Below are 16,700 nucleotides of genomic sequence, written 5' to 3' on the forward strand. Positions count from 1 at the left end.
CTGCCTCCTCTTTGCGGCTCCCTTTTCCCTCCACCTGCTGTGGGCCCCCGGCCCACGCCGACCCCCACCCACCGCACTGAGCACGTACGCAGCGGAGCCGAGCTGAGCGCCGGAAGCTCGAGCCGGCGGGTGGCGCGCGGTTCGTCTTTCCCGTTGCTGCCGCTGCGGATGCTGCTCAATTAACTGGATGGGTAAGTTTGAAAAACAAATTTCCGCTTTGAAAAGCTTTTCACTATTTCCATTCTCGGGGTTCTTCAGTTCCTCAAGGGCCTAAAAGCTAAAGACGACCAAGTAATTTACAAGTCCCAGGAGAGCGTCCTGGTGACTGTCTGACCCTGTTCTCGGCGTGGGGACATTAGAACGACCATCGACCCGACCCCTGCCGTCGTGGAACCTCCCTGCCGGGCAGAGGAACCCGAAGGAAGTGGAAGCACCGCACCAGCCTCGAAGGTATCTCCGAATGGTGGGCTCTCCTTCTGACCAATTATGCCCTTCCTACTTCCTCCAGGCCTCACATTCGTCCTGGGTTAGGGGACGAGTGCCGATGAAGGGTGGTCTGATGAAGGCAGAGAAGGCGGAAGCGTCACCAGGCGAGCCCACCGGGACGTGCAGCTTCCCTCGGGCCCCACTCGCCTCGGCCCCGGGGACGCTAGCTAGCATTTCAGGCGGGTGGGGAGCAAGGCAGAGTGGGGCCGCTGGACTGCCCTTTTGTCTTCAGAATCTCTCACTCACGGTTTTCACGCGATGAACACGCTTTGTCAACTCCTCTCCGGTTTTCCGAGGCATTGGAACTTGTTTCCTTGTCTAGAGTGCGGCACGTCCCCGAGGTTAGCAGGTACTTACTACCTAAGGAGGCAGGGGAAGGGTGGAGCGCTGTGTCTCTGTGGCGCAATCGGTTAGCGCGTTCGGCTGTTAACCGAAAGGTTGGTGGTTCGAGCCCACCCAGGGACGGGCTGGTTCACTTTTGGCTCAATTCCGCGTGTTTCCTGCTCTTTAGTTAGCACCTGCACATTTCCTCACATAAAGTACACATTACTGGATTCTGGGCCCTAGCCACCTCACAGCACCTAACCGTTCAGAGCCACCCCCACGTCCCAACCTCATTCTCTGACGGTATCTGCTGGCCTATCAGCTTTATACCTCTACAACGCCAACTTCTCAAACAGATAGAAGAACCCGGGTTCTACCTAGTGTGGTAAAACTTTGTAGTCCGCCCTGAAAGATTGGATGAGTAAGTGAAACTTTTTGTGACTCCCATCTTTTTTCTTTTTTTAATTTCTAAACATGATTGCCTTCATTGTTCAAACTGCTTGCCTTGGGAAAATTGGTCCCGGGGCTGACATTTTTTTTTTTTAAAAATGCTAATTGTTCATTTTTTAGAGCATTTTAGGTTCACAGCAAAGCTGAGGGGAAGGGACAGAGATTGCCCACACCCTTCCTGCCCTCCACCCCCACACAAATAGCCTGCCTGGTTGTCAACACCCCCCACTGCAGTGCCTTTGTGCCTTTGTGCCAACTCAGGAATCTGTCCAAAGTCCATAGTTTACATTAGGGTTCACTCTTGCAGGGTGGGTTTGGACAAACGTATCCGGAAATGTGTCCACCGTTATAAGTATCACACAAAGTAGTTTCACTAGCCCAAACATCCTCTGCGCCCCCTTTCTGGCAACCACGAATCCTTTTCCTGTTTCCATAGTTTTGCCTTTTCCAGAAGGTCGTGTAGTTGGAATCACACAGTATGTAGCCTTTTCAGATCGGCTTGTTTCACTTACTAATACGCACTTAAGATTCCTCCATGTCCTTTGGTGGATTGGCAGCTCATTTCCTTTTAGTGCTGAAATACTACTTCATTGTGTGTGTGTGTGTGTGTGTGTGTGTGTGTCACAGTTCCTTTATCCCTCCACCTGTAAGGGACATCTTGGTTGCTTCTAAGTTTTGGCAATTGTGAGTACAGCTGCCGTAGGCATCCGTGTGCGGGTTTCTGTGTGGGCATAACTTCAACTTCTCTGGCTAACAGGGAGCCCGAACGCTGGCTGCTGTATTAAGAACATTTTTGGTTTTGTGAGAAATTGCCAGACTGCCTTCCACGGTGGCTGTACCATTTTGCGTTCTCACCAAGCAGTAAGTGAGAGCTCCTGTTGTTCCCCCATCTTCGCCAGCCTTTGGTGTTGATGTGCCTCAGTTCTTTTTCATGGGGAGTAGGAGGCCAAGCATGGTGTCCCGTCCCCAGGGAGTGCCTGGATTTGGGCATTGCTCTATCAATAATGTTGTGATCAGTGGATCCTCATCATCATTGTCCTCTGCGTTTGTTTGACAGAGGCATTTCTTCCACAGTATGTGTGATACTTATTTAACCTCTTCCATATTGCTTTTGAAATTAAGTTGGTTTTATGGTTTTATGATTACGAATTCCTGTACACATATTTTTGGCCACTTGTGCAGGTATTTCTACAGCGTACAGAACGGGAAGTGCAATGACTGTAGTATAGTGTTCATATGCTGCTACTTTGGGGAAGTCCTGCAAACTTGCCTTCCACGGGAGCAGTACCAAATCACAGTCCAGTTTATTTCCCAACCTATCAATGTGCCGTTCTTCATTACCTTGCCCACACTGCAATCTTCCTGAACCCCTTACACATAAGACTTTTTTCTTTCAAGGCCCTGAAATCTCGCTCAGCATTAGATTCATTTTAGTCCACCTCGTCCGTCCCTAGCACCAGCAGCTCCTGTGTGTGTACTGATGTCGCCGCTTCCCCTGAGCTGTGATCATCGAGAGGGGGACTGTCGGGTTTTCCCTTGGCTGGTAACGAAGAACCATTCCACGTCCTGGTTGGCCAGGGTTTTCCTGCACTGATCACCCAGCCCCAGCGTGGCTCTGGGCTCCTCTGAAGGCTGCCTGTGCCCATGCCTCAAGGGAAGGCTTGTGGAGGGAGGCTCCTGGGCTCCGCTCATCACCTCCCTCATTGACTGTCACAACATTACTATCTCCTTTTATGTTCTAATTACATCCTGCCTGTGGCTATTCCTAGTGGTGTTTCCGTTACGACGCTGATATACAATTGACTTTAAAAAGAAATTTACTAAGTAGAAGCTGTAAATCAAAGTATGGAAACTCTTTGGTAATCGGTGATAAAGGTACATGGCTGTGGCCAGCTATGAAAGTGCTGTGTTCTTTAATGAGCTTTGAGACGCATGATTTTTGTCTCATTTTTATGCGATCTCCTCTGTCCCCCTTGTCACTGCAGGTGCACTCCCTCTTGCCCTGAGGCATTAAGTAGGTGGGAGGGCTCAGCTGTCTGCTCCACACTTTGAACATAAAAGGCACACTTGACGGGATTTGTTTTCTTTTGTTTTTGTTTGTTTTGGGAAGCCTCTCTAGGGAACTTTCTTGTTCAGACCATTAACAAGAGTCAAGATTTAGTAAATACTTCCGTTGGGAGATGTGATTGCATCATCCCGGGAGCCATGGAATCTGTTTCTGGGGAGGACTAAATCGTTTTGTTCTTTCTCTTCTTCATTCCGTCCATTAGTTGCCAGTGTTAAGTAGGCCTTACTTTTAACCTTTTCTTTCTTTTCAACATCAGGGAGGCTGAGCCAGGAGGGGACGGCAAATCTTGGTGAAGGCTTCTCAGTGCGCGCTGGCAGGCTGGCCAAACGCGAGGGCTCTGGAGGCAAACTGCCTGGCCCTGAGTGCTGGCCCTCCCCGTCACAGGGCTGGGCCCCTTGGAAAGTCAGACCAGCCTTTCAGTGCCTGAGTGTCCTCACCTGCAAGCAGGGGTGCTGATAACCTACACCGTCTCGGGGTTGTTATGGGGACTAGATAGGTTATGCTCGGTATAGCACCGAGGAACTGCGTGCTGCTCACACGGTGACGCTCGCTCGGAGAAAACTGCCAGTATCATTGTAACTAAGGCTTCCGTTTTCACTTCTAACTGCACCACTGCTGACTTTCAGCATTCCCCAGAATAAATGAGGAGTGTTAAATGGTTCACTTGGGCTCTCCGCCTCTGTATCAGTGACCAGCACCTGGAAAACTGGTCGCTTGATAATTTCCATGGTGAGTTAACTGACAGGACAGTGCAGCAGGGAACTGGATCCAACTTGATCAAATTCTCGGACCTTGGACAGGCGTGATGAGTGTTCAGCTCCAGGTAGACAATCTTTTGCCCGTGCTTCTAGCAAGAGCTTTTGATATCCAGTCAGACTTACCCGGGGGGTACTAAAAGAAAACTTCAGCTATGCACCAGTGACCCCCCCCCCCACCTTATTTTAAGAAAAAAAGGAGGAAGAAAATGTGATTTATCTGGAAATTGTAGATTTCACCTTTCAGTGATGATGGAGTATTTGTAGCAGAACAGCATTCGCCCTGAAAAGAAATGAATGAAGTTTGAATGGAAGGAATTCTGCTTGAAGATTTGGAGAACTATCAATGCAGATAGGACCCACCAGTCCTTCAGCTCAAGGGGAGAGATGAGAGAGAAGAGAAACTCAATGGAATGAGACTAATTTTCTGCGTTATCCCCTCAGGGCATTTGCCAGTTCTTGGCAGGAACCGGAGACTGAGAAACTGGAGAGAGGGAAGCTACTAAGAGTCAGAGAAAACAACATGTTAAGTGATCTCATAGGTCTGGACAGAGAAGTTGGGGGGCCGGGGGGTGGTGGGGGGGGGGGAGAGGAAGGGCATATGGAACTGTCCAAGGATTCAGACTTGAGCAGCCAAGATCCTGGAATGGGTTAAGTGAGCTGGGTGCTTGGTACAGAAGTTCCCCACAATACATTTGCAAATTAAGCTATGTGCATCAAAGGGGCTTGGAAGGCCAGCAGAGTGTGGCTGAAAGAGAGTGGAATTTGCAGCACTACCGTGGTGCTTAGGGGATAAAAACTGAAGCTCAGGATTCATGGAAGAGGAGGGGCCCAAGGAAACATACCAAGGTCGCAGGTAGGAGCCCTGGACGTCTGCAGCACAGCAGTGTGAGCAAACTAGCTGTAGATTGAGGCTTTCCCTGAGGGCGAACCAGCTGCAAATCAGCTTCGTCAAGGATTAGAGGTGATGCGCCCCTCTGCTGCCTGCTGGGGGAGAAGGTGAAAGATCTTCAGAGAAACAACATCTCCAGCCTGGCTGTCCTTCACACCACGGGTTCATCATTCAATCACAATATTCTAGGATTGTAAAGGAAGAGAAGCAAGAGAAAGAAGGCAAACCGTAGAAATTGCCTCTTGAGATCTTGAGTTCTCAGATAAGAACTCAAAGCGGTAGGTTTTAGGAGAGCCTGGCTGGCTCAGTGGGTAGAGCACGTGACTCTTGATCTCTCTGGGTTGTGAGTTTGAGCCCCACGTTGGGTGTACAGGTCACTTGAATAAAATTTCTTTAAATTACTTAAAAATCAGGGGCACTTGCGTAGCTCGATCGGTTAAGCATCTGCCTTGATTTTGGCTCAGGCTCAGGTCATGATCTTAAGGTTGGTGAGATCTATGGGGCAGAACCTGCTTGGGATTCTCTCCCTCTTCCTCTTCCTCTGCCCCGAGCTTGTTCTGTCTCGCTCTCTCTCTCTCAACATAAATAAATTGAAACTTGAAAAAATATATTACTTAAAAGTTAAAAAAAAAAGATGAAGTGGTATATGATTCAGCTGTTCAGAAAATAGATGACAAGATAAAATATTGCATCAGAGAAATAGAATCTAGTTTTAAAATCTCATGAAAATTAAATATATGTAATAGTTGGCATTTTAAAAAAGTCAGCAGGTCAGTTTAACTGCAGCTTGGACTCAATGGTAGAGAGAGTATTAACCTCGAAATTTGTAAGTGGAAAGAAACTCTCCAGACTGAAGCATACAGAGCCAAAAGGAAGAAATATTAAGAGCGTAACAAAGATAATGAGCCATGTCATGAAGTCCTAACACGTGTGTAATTAAAGTCTCAGGGGTTGGAGGACCAGAAAGTGGGGCAGAAACTATATCATGGAGAATCAAAGAAAAATCATGATGGTCTCTCCAACCACGTGTGCAAGAAGTTCGGTGCACTGCAAGCCAGGTAAGGACAAGAAGGTCACACCCCTAAACTGCTGAACAACCAAGGGCAGCTGAAAACAATCACAGCAGCACCCAGATTGGGGTGTGGGGAGGAGGGGACACTCCTATGACATCGTCCAAAGATTGGGAGCTGAAATCTCAGCAAAAACATGAAAAAGAAGACCTCAATGAAGTGAAGACCTTTCCACATAAGCTAACGAAAAAGAAATGCAAAGTGCAAAAGGTAACTCTTCAGGCAGAAGTAACTGCACAGGTCACAGGGGAACTGTGCAAAAGGAAGGAAGGAAGGAAGGAAGGAAGGAAGGAAGGAAGGAAGGAAGGAAGGGCAATGAATAGGTAAAATACGTGGCTAAGTCAAATAAATAGGACTCTCTGAGCAATGGTAAGAATGCCTATGTTTTTAAAATGTATGTTGAGGGGCGCCTGGGTGGCTCAGTTGGTCAAGCGTCCCACTTTGGCTCTGGTCATCATGTCATAGTTCACGAGTTTGAGCCCCGCGTTGGGCTCTGTGCTGACACCTCAGAGCCTGGAGCCTGCTTCGGATTCTGTGTTTCCGTCTCTCTCTGCCCCTCCCCTGCTCACGCACTGTCACTGTCTCTGTCAAAAATAAATAAAATAGATAAAATGTATTTTGAAATAAAATTAATGCCAATAACTCAAAAATGAGGAGGGTAAGTGGAGTTAAGATATCCCAAGTATACAGTGCAATAATGTGATAAACGTGTAAATGCTTGTACTAACAGCCAGACTAATATATGCAACATAGCCATCAACCCGGGAAGTTTCCCGGCAAATTATTTCAAAGGGGGAACCACTCTTCTCTGCTAATACTTCCTGGAAATGGAATCACCCAGGAGTATCAGATAGCTACATATAACTATGCGAGGGGCTTATCCGTGTTACCGCCTAAACCATAGTTTGGATGTTTTTACTACAGAGTACTTAATCCATTCTAAACATATACAAGGGTTTGTGTATCACCTCTGTTGATGGGCATTTGGGTTGTATCCGGTTTTGCCTGGTATGAATGATGTGGCACGAACGTTGGTGTAGAGGCCTCTTTGGATGTTGGCATTCATTTTTCTGGGGGAGTGAATAGCAATATTCCTAGGTAACGGGGCAGGTCAGGTTTTTCACTGTATGAGAAACTGCCAAATATTAGGAAAGTCGTTGTGCTAAATTACAGTGCAATCAAGATCACGCAGTAATACCGTACACACTCCAATGCGGGAGGGAGAGAGGAAACAGCTTTAAAAATACCTATTTTTCTAGGCTTTTCGTCTTCACTTTGTTCCCAATGCTGAAGGCCCCCCTGAAGGTGGCTGTGGTCACACCGAGTCTCACCACCAGCCTATTCGGGAGACTCCAAGGCAGCCCACCCAAGAATCACTCAAAACGCCAGGTAGGAAGAGACCTTCCCTCCCCAGTCGTGGCTCTGCCACTCTTCCGCTCGGTGCCACTCAACTCGGTTTCTGGCTCTTCCTTTTCATCCCTCTGGTCCGTGACCTAGATTTCACTGGAGCTTGTTGGCCGCGGGCCTCCTGTCAGTGGCTTTAAAGCAGCGTAGGCAGGAGCCCGAGGGACCCCCCCCCCCCCCGCCCCTTCGCCCAGAGGACACGAAAGAGACTCCGCTCTGCCGGGAGGGCTGCGGGGCAGCGCAGAGCCAACGGGCTGGCGGAGGAAGAGCGCGCACCCGACGTCTGCCCCGGGGCCCCTCGTCCTGGAGGCGGACACCCTGCCTTCGGTGCGGTTCCCGAGGCCAGGCTGCTGAGGGCGCCAGGGTTCCGTCCTCCGGGGCGGGGCGGCACGGGGTCCTTTGCCCGGGCCGCTTCTGGGGCGCGGCTGTTTCCAGGGCCTTGGGCGGTTCAGGCGAAGTCGGCGGGCCCGATAGTTGTGGCCGAAATGCCACTTTTGGGGGTTAGAGCCAGAGGCCCGGCTGCCTGCCCCGTTTCCGTAGTGTAGTGGTTATCACGTTCGCCTCACACGCGAAAGGTCCCCGGTTCGAAACCGGGCGGAAACAGCTTCCTTTTACCACTACCCCCCCACCCCCACCCCCACCCCCCATCTATTGTCCTTTAAAACGCAAAAAGAACCACGGCCGGAGTCCCACCGCCACCTGAAAGCCTTCTCAGCACTCGACCACCAGGCCTGGCCTCTGTGTGTCTGCTCCCAGTCACCTTGGAGAGCGGGCCACACCCAATTAGTCACTCCAACAAGGGCACGCAGGACGAGGCCCACTGCAGGTTACCTTTACTTCCACGCATCCGCTGACCTGCTCATCTGGCGCCTCCGTCTGCCCGACGGGCTCACAGCGACCGTGGCTCTGAAAAGCAGCACGTTCTTCCCTGGGCGGCACACTTGCGCAACAGGTGTATTTATTTGCCTGACTAAGGCAAAGAACACAAACCAGCTGCACCTGGGACCCGGGCCAAAGACAGTAGGTGAGGAGTTTCAGGCTCCACCTAATGAGCCCATGGGGACACCAAAGGAGCCCGTCCCCGTGCCGTCATCAGGACAGCTCTGGAGCTACTTCGGAAGTCGCCAAGTAGAGGGACTCCGCCCCTCCCCCCCCCCCCCCCCCCCCCCGCTGAGAGCCGAGTCCTCACCTTACCCATCAGGAAAGTAGGATCAGAAAGAGAGCACGGCCTTGGCTCTGCAACACACACGGCTCCAGCTGGACTAGAGTGTGGCACAGGCCAGTCACCTTGTGGTCAGGGCCCAAGGGGTCGCTGAGGCTGGAAGAGGTGGTGAGCAGCAGGGCAAGGGCTGGGAGCCTTGTGCGGCTGCATTCAGACCCGCGCCGCTGGGAATCGCCTCCGCTTGTGCTCTGTCCGCCTGGGAAATGTCACCTTGACTTTCAGGGTTTTCATCTGCAGGGGCCGAAGCAGGGATCCTGTGTGGGTGGATTCCCCGGGATCGGATCGGTGGGATGGGATTTGGATTTTTCACCGCTACTGCTCAGGTTCGATTCCAATCCAGGAGACTTTGTGGCGCTGTCTCCATACTTAGGATTTGCCTTTTCATCCCCCAAAGTCTGGTGTGCACCCAGGGACACTTGCAGAAGTGGCTGTGCACTGAGCCCCTAAAATACGGGAGGTCAGGAGTCCGGGTCCTTGTAATGGCCAGGCTGGGAGAGAAGAGCTGGGATGAGAAGCCAGGCCAGCGGCTCCCCTCTATTCACCTCAGAAACCCAAGGTCTCACTTCAAGCGTTTTCCTCTAAAGAGAACCTGGGACTTGACTTTGTCACTCCTTACAAACAAACAAACAAACAAACAAACTTTGAAACATACCAAAACAGTTGCCAGAATGGTCACATCCTATATCCCTCACCCAGGTGCACCAGTTAACATTTCCCCACATTTGCTTTCTCATTCTCGCTCCACATGTACAGACAGGACTTGTGCAGTCATCTCCAGATGATTGTTTGGTCTGCGGTTGCTCCTTTGCCTTGGGCAGTGTCCCGCAAAACCAGCCTCTGCAGGACCTTTCCTCCAGGGCCAGGAGAGGGCTTTGTCCTCTGGAGGAGAGCCCTCCTGTTCCTTCAGGAAGCAGACACCTGTTCCCTTCAGGCTGTAGAGAAGCTTCAGGCAGGCAGGCGGTTCTTCGGCTCTCCTGGATAGGGCAGGCCAGGCGTGCCCTGTGCTTGTAGGAACACGTCCAGGTTGTCGTGCCCCAGCACCGGCTGCCCTCCGGACTCCTCCTGGTGGCTTTGGTGGGCAGTAGATCTAGGGTGAGCCTGAGCTCTAGAACACCCCACCCGGGGAGAGACCCTTCAGGGAAGTGCAGCTGCTGCCCCCTGGATCCTCCTGCCCTCCAGGCTCTCCTGCCCTGCAGGGATCTTCAAGGGTCCTGGCCCAACAGAAGGTGAAGAATCCTTTCCCCGTGGTGGGAGGATGAGGGGGAGCGGGTGGGAAAATCTTCAAGGGGAAGGGGAAGTTTTCAAGAGCTTTCCAGGATTGTCTGCCTTGGCACTGTCAGGTAGGTGGCTGCCCTGTGATAATGGTGCTTGGTCTTATCTCGTCCTGTCCTTGAGCTTGTCCTGGCTCCACTCTGAGTCCAAGCAGACACAGGCAACCTGATTTGTGGTGTGTATTCAGTTGAGCCCCTTCCCCAAGTGGGGTAGAAGGGGTAGCCCTTCTATTTCCAGGACCCAAGGGGGGCGTGCAAGGACGCTATTGATGGGGTTTTGTCCCCCTCACTCTTTTCTTTCTCTGCCTCCGCCCTTCCTTCCTTCTCTTTCCTTTCTTTCTTTTTTTTAAAGATCAAGAGTCCCATGCTCTACGGATTGAGCCAGCCAGGCACCCCTCCTACTTCCTTTCTTGCTGAATCTGTAACCCGGGAAAACAGACAAACAAAAAACCCTGTTTAGATGTAGATAAATTGCTCTTTCTTGCTGAATCTGTAACCCGGGAAAACAAACAAACAAAAAACCCTGTTTAGATGTAGATAAATTGCTCTCCGTGCACTCAGGCACAAGGGGAAAACATCAAGTGGATAGTAAGGAATATGTAATCTCGAATACGTTTAAACACTTTAAAGGATTTTGATAATTTACATATAATGGCATAGAACATGTTTATATCATGTCATATTTCTAAAGAGGACTTTTTGTGTGCATCTGACTGGTTTAATAGTTGTGGCCTAAAAACTGTTTTATGTTGTCTTCCAGGTTTTCTAATAATATAGAAAATATTGGTAGATATATTCTAGTTTATACAGGTCTTGGATTTATTTTCTCTTCAAATTCCTGGTGACACTTAGCCACCTAAATTTCCTATATTGGTTTTACTGGCCCAATAAGCGCACTTCAATTCCAATAGTATTTAAGGAGTTTATACAATATGAAATTATGTGTTTCAGTACATTAAAGAGATCATATAAGATTTGTAAATGGAGAGTAAGTCTTAGAAGTCTGGAACTCATAGTGACTTAATTATTCTTACAATATTTTGGGGTAAAAGTTTTTAGGTATTTTATATTTTTATATTCCACATGCATTTCTCCATTATGTGTCGAGTCAATTTGCAATTTTAAGACCTACTGTTATCTTTACGTTCTTCCAATGATATTAAACTGAGTTAATTAATGTATCATCTTAGCCTAGAACTTTTCTAATTAAGAGAGAAAAAACAAAACACTTTTAATATAATGCTGCTGCACATATTTAGACATCATATAGAGTAGCTGTGGGCAACAGGTTCAGAGGAGGTGTGGGGACCTTGAGGAGATATTGGTGAGGGTGAAAAACACATGCAGCGTCTGCTCCAGGAAGTAAAGCGCTGTCAGGGAATGGTAGGGCAACTTTAAAAGATATGAGTGATCAGAGTTCCTGAAAAGACTGGGACTGGGGGTAAAGAAGCAATTTTTGAGGAGACAGCAACAGAAGGATTTCCAATCATTATAATGATTGTAAACCCACCGATCCAAGGAGCCGAATGAACACGACGAATGAGCACAAGAGACAGGAAGAAAACCGTATCTAGTCACATCATAATTGTATTGTGCAAATCCATGGAAAGAGAAAACAAAAACAAAAACAACTGTGCAGAAGCACCCAGAGGAAAAAGACATGGTACGTACAGAACACAAAAGTAAACGTGATGTCAGTTTTCTCCCCGGAAGCGGTGCAAGTGAGAAGGCAATGGAGCAGCATCAAAGTCAAGGTGGAATTCTATGCCTCCCCTCCAAAAAAGGCTTTCAGAAATGAAGGTGAATGACATTGGAAGACATACAAATGCTGAAAGACTACATCACCAGCAGACCCACACCACAAGAAATGTTAAATCCTCCAGGAAGGACACTGATACCAGATGGGAATCTGCATGTAGCCAAATGGATAAAGGACAACAGAATGGTAACCGCATGGGGAAAAACTTATATATATATAAAAATATATATATTAATATATTACATATACACACACATACATATATATACATACATACGCACACATGTATACGTATATATACATATATGTACGCCCACACACATATGGTTTTTAAATTATTCTTTAAATCTCTGAAAAAACATGGAGCAGATGAAACCAAAGTGATAACGATGGGTTTTGGGCTTTCTAACATGCAAAGTGAAACGCGTGACAGCTGCAGCCTAAAGGTGGGCAGGGGAGTAAGGGGAAGAGGCATGGGATCACTTGGAGGGAAGCTGGCAAGTTACAGATGTATATGTTATGAAGCCCAAAGCAGTAGCTGAAATAACAAAAGAAAGAGTGATAGCCGATAAGCCCACGGGGCGGAGAAGTCGGATCATACAAAAACCATGTAAACGCTATGTTATTAGAGCAATTGCTCTTCTAGGACTCTACCCTGTAGAAATGTTGGTACAAGTGACCAAAGATGTGTACAAGAATGAGGACTAAAGCAGTGTTTGTAACCATAAAATTCTAGAACCAACTTAATGTAAAGAATCTAAGGAAGGGGCTAAATAAATACTAGCACAAACAAAGGGTGGAAGAAACTGCATTGTTGGAAAGCATTCAGAGGGTTCTACTCTTTCGAGGACCTCCGGATTCCCAGCGACCGGTTCTCCTCCAGAGCTCTCCTGCTCTCATCCGTGAGGACCTTAGGTCCTCTGGCTGTGCGCGAGTGCCAAACGCTTTCTACGTTCTAGAAAAGAACTACCGCGTCCCTGGGTGGGCTCGAACCACCAACCTTTCGGTTAACAGCCGAACGCGCTAACCGGTTGCGCCACAGAGACCTTCGGGAGAGGAGGCCCCGCCCACAGCCCGATAGAGAGCACGCAGGCCCTCAACGCTAGGAGGAGCCACCCGCCTTCTGTCTGAGGCCAGCGGCGCCTGAGGGAAGCTGAACGCCGCTGGGCTCCCCGGACGGCTCTTCCCGTTTGTTCCGCCTTCACCCGGCCTTCGGCGGGGCCGCTGGGGCTCCCCTCGGCTGCGGTCGCTGTGGGGGAAGCTGGAGAGCCCGCGGGGTGGGACGTGGTCCAAAGGGGCAAACGCCGAGAGAGAAGCGGGAAAAGAGAAGCGGGGGAGGCGTGGACGCGGACCACGAGACTTCCTAGGGCGCCTGTGCAGAGCCACCAGCCCAATCCTGGGACAAGGAGAATGGTTTTTGATGGTTTTTCTTCCTCGCGTGTCAGAATGGAGAAGAAGGGAAGGAGAATCCAAGCGCGGCCCGCAGTGCTCCGGGAACAAAGCAGCGCGGAAACTGGAATGACTTTGCGGCAAAAGTGCTCGAGCGCCGGCCGGACTTGTCATCGGGCTGGTGGCGCGCCGTGATCGTATAGTGGTTAGTACTCTGCGTTGTGGCCGCAGCAACCTCGGTTCGAATCCGAGTCACGGCAGTATCTGGAGCACTCGCCGTTCCTCTTTTTACTTTGGGTTTCAACCTGCCCCGGCTGCGCCCCTTACCTGGGGGACAGAGAAGGCCCCGCGCTTTCCGCTGGCCACCCCGCGCCACCACGTCTTCACCCGAAGGGAAGGGAAGGAAAACTCGCCACAGCACTAACCTGGCGACCTTCTCCGTTCCGTTGGACTCTGACCTCAAGTCAAATCAACTAAAGGGCTCATCTCCAGCGCCGCTCCAAAATGGCACAGTCCTCGATGCCCTCTACCTGTCCAGCAAGGAGCCTCATATGGTGGGCTCTAGTTGCTGCCAAACGGCGTCTCTGTGGCCCTCAAAATCTAAGGGGTCTGAAAGACCACACAAAAGGTTCCATCACCTAGGTGACACCTCCTCCATAGACCTGTTTGTCGGCTTGAACCTTGGCCCCTGCGAATCAATCTCTGCCTCCGCGGACTTTTTCCATTCTTGGCTCTCTATGATCCTCCTTAACCGTCCTCACGGTGAGCTCCCTCCGTTACTTGCGGTGCGCTCGCAAGGCTTTTAAATGCCTTCGGGCAGCCGCTTTCCACGCCAAAAGGTATTCATCGGGATACCACCTGGAGTTTGTGGTCGTGCCACATCTTTGTCAAGAGTGGGGGTGTCCCTCTCTTTATCATGTTGCCGTGCTGCTGGGAGTAGTGCTATCTCAATGTGACTTTGGTATCCATTTCTCTGAGGGCTGAAAATATTGAGCATTCTTTTACGTGCTACGTCGGCCTTGTGTATCTTCTTTTCCCGAGATCTGTTTCATGTCTTTTACCCATCTAAAACACTTGAGTTGTTTGATTTTTTCTTTAATTAGCAGTTTGGGGGAGCTCCTCACACATTATAATGACAGGTTAGGGGGTTTGTATGCTTTCTCCCTTCTCTTGCTTGCTTGCTTGCTTGCTGCTTGTTTTGTCAGATGGGTTTTGTGAACACGTTCTCCCTGTCTGTCGCTTGCTGTTTTCATCGTCTTCCTGGGTCTTTGGATGAGAAGATATGGTTAATGTTGATGAAGTCTAGGTTATCATGTCCTTTTCTTTTTAGAACGCATTATTCCTCCTGGGTCTTGTTATAACTAAATCTTTGCCTACCACCTAGTCACAAAGTGTCCTCAAAAAGTGATTTATACCTTTACCTTTTATGTTTTATGAGGGCACCTCCATTTAACATTTGTGTGTAACTGTGCAGGTGGAAAATAAAGCTGTTTCCTCACTCTCCACCTCCTCCCCCCCCCCCCCATATTGAACCTATTTGACCTTTCTCCGTTGAACTGCTCTTCTTGAAAACGAATGTCACGGCAGGTCAGCTGTGGGTCCATTTGTCTGTGTGTGGTCTCCCGTATGCCACTGGCACATTGCACGGTACTATAGGGGCTCAGAGTAAGTCTTCAAGTCCGGTAGCGTAAGCCACACCACCCACACAACCACCCGTTTTTGTTCTTTTTTCACACAGCGCAATACACTTGAGACGTGTAACAACTCATGTAACCAACACGCAGGTCCAGACATGCCGTCACTTCATCCCGCTCACCTTCGTGTGTGGACACAGGATTCCCTCCCCCCCCCCCCCAGACGTAGCGGTTACCCCCCGGTGGTCAAAGATCCTCTGATGTACCCCACCCTCCGGGGAGAAGGAATCTCCAGTTGTCTGCGGGGCCGCTGAACAGGCCAAATGTCCGGTGGGCACGCTGCAGGGGCAGCAGGCTGTAGGGCGGGGCGGGACCCGGAATCCAGTCGTTCAGGGCCGCCGGGTCTTCCTTGAAAGCCGTCTCGGTCCGCGCGCCGCCTCCGTCGCTGCGTCCCTCGGAGTCCTTTGGGGGATGTTGAGGACCGCGGGGTCTCACGCCGGGCGGGGTCCGCCCCTCGCGCCTCCTCGCGGCGACCTCGCATCCGCACGCGTCCGCCTCGCGAAGGCGAGACTCCCGGGCAGCTCTGGGGTGCGGCCCGGACCCGGCCACTTGTGGACCTGCCAGCCCTCGGCGTCTCCTGCGGGCTCTTGCTTTGGAGAGAGCGGGGAGGGAAGGTCCTTAGGGAAGGACTGCTGGGAGGATGGATGAGCTCCCAGAAAGCCCGAGGCCTTCCAGAGCTCAGGGGGAAAGTGTCACTCTGGTGGGAAGCAAGGAGAAGAACGGCCTCCGTCGGTTTCCCTGGTGGTCTAGTGGCTAGGATTCGGCGCTTTCACCCGCCGCGGCCCGGGTTCGATTACCCGTCAGGGAAGCGGGGCATTTTTTTTTTTTTTTTGTGGCTTTTGGTTTTGTAGGTTGGTTGTTGGGTTTTGGTTTTTTCGGTTTTTTTGGTGCCCCAATCTTCCTTTCATCTCCGGAGCTGTGCTGGCCGTCATCTGCGCTGCGCACCGCACCGACTCTTCCTTCACCTTCAGCGCTCCGGGGAAAGGACGCCAGGCCGCTCTACACGGCACACTGTGCTTGCTGGGCTCCAAGTCAGCCGCCCCCAGGAGTGTGCCTCAGAGGGCGACTAAGCATCTGGCTTGGGTTCACACTGTCGTGCAGAGGTTCAGATTCCTGTGGGGCCGCCCCAGGGACGCAGATCCGACCGAGTTCTGGAGGCCAAGCACGTCGCGGTGTTGCTGTGGACCCCTGGACACCCGGCTGGTGGGCCGAGCCTCTCAGCTCAGTCCGCGCAATAAAGGCTTACTTGGCGTTTGGGAGAGGTGCCTGGACGCGATACCCTCCGGGCCTGAGAGGCAGGGGAGGGGAGCGGTGGGAGGGGAACGGGTCCTCCTGGAAGTCTGTCCCATTCGCAGACTAAGCGGTCTAGCGAGGTGATGTTAAGCGACCCAACAAAGGCAGCATGTCAAGTGCGCACAAAATGGAAAACTGTTGTCGCGGCCGTAAGCCGGGGTAGGAGTGAGCATCAACACCAGGATGTCAAAACGATGACATCACAGTCAAATCCGTTTCTACAAGGGCTGTTGCATTTAACGCCCCCGTAGACTCTATACACCAGGCCCTGGGCACGTTTTCCTTTTTCCCTTCGATGCCGGCTCCGAAAACCTGTTGGGGTACATGCGATGCCCACTGTGAGGCACGAGGAGAGCGAGCGAGGGTAGGGGGAGTTGCTGCGGACCTGGACTGCAGAGGCGGCAGCGCAGGGGCTGGCGGGTCGGTGGGTGTGGAGCCGCTGCTGAGAGAACCGACGAGCTGTAAGGGGTGGGTGGTGGGGGGCGGTTAGCGGGCAAGGGGTGGGAGAGCGGGGAGGTGGGAGGAAGTCGCTTGAACTCTTTGGGGAGTAGTGGTTTGAGAAGAAGGGGCGAGGGTTGGGGGTGGAGGGGGAAGGCGGTGACCCTGAGCGAACCAAGCGGGGA

At 50.9% G+C, this 16,700-nt stretch overlaps 1 long non-coding RNA gene and 4 other non-coding genes across 7 annotated transcripts in view; 4 read left to right on the forward strand and 1 right to left on the reverse strand.

The window, feature by feature from the left end:
• Positions 1 to 273: 273 nt before the first annotated feature.
• Positions 274 to 16,700, forward strand: part of LOC122240841 — a 162,386-nt gene continuing 145,959 nt past the window's right edge. For all 3 annotated transcript variants that reach the window (XR_006220559.1, XR_006220558.1, XR_006220560.1), the window contains exons 1-2: positions 274 to 450; positions 7,305 to 7,434. This is a non-coding gene — a long non-coding RNA (uncharacterized LOC122240841). The remainder of the gene's footprint in view (positions 451 to 7,304; positions 7,435 to 16,700) is intronic.
• On the forward strand, positions 878 to 951 carry TRNAN-GUU. Its single transcript has one exon. It is a non-coding gene; the product is annotated as a tRNA-Asn (tRNA).
• Positions 7,980 to 8,052, forward strand: TRNAV-CAC. The gene has a single exon. It is a non-coding gene; the product is annotated as a tRNA-Val (tRNA).
• On the reverse strand, positions 12,674 to 12,747 carry TRNAN-GUU. Its single transcript has one exon. It is a non-coding gene; the product is annotated as a tRNA-Asn (tRNA).
• Positions 13,279 to 13,350, forward strand: TRNAH-GUG. The gene has a single exon. It is a non-coding gene; the product is annotated as a tRNA-His (tRNA).

This window comes from Panthera tigris, chromosome C1 (assembly GCF_018350195.1).
Source record: "Panthera tigris isolate Pti1 chromosome C1, P.tigris_Pti1_mat1.1, whole genome shotgun sequence".
NCBI lineage: Eukaryota > Metazoa > Chordata > Mammalia > Carnivora > Felidae > Panthera > Panthera tigris.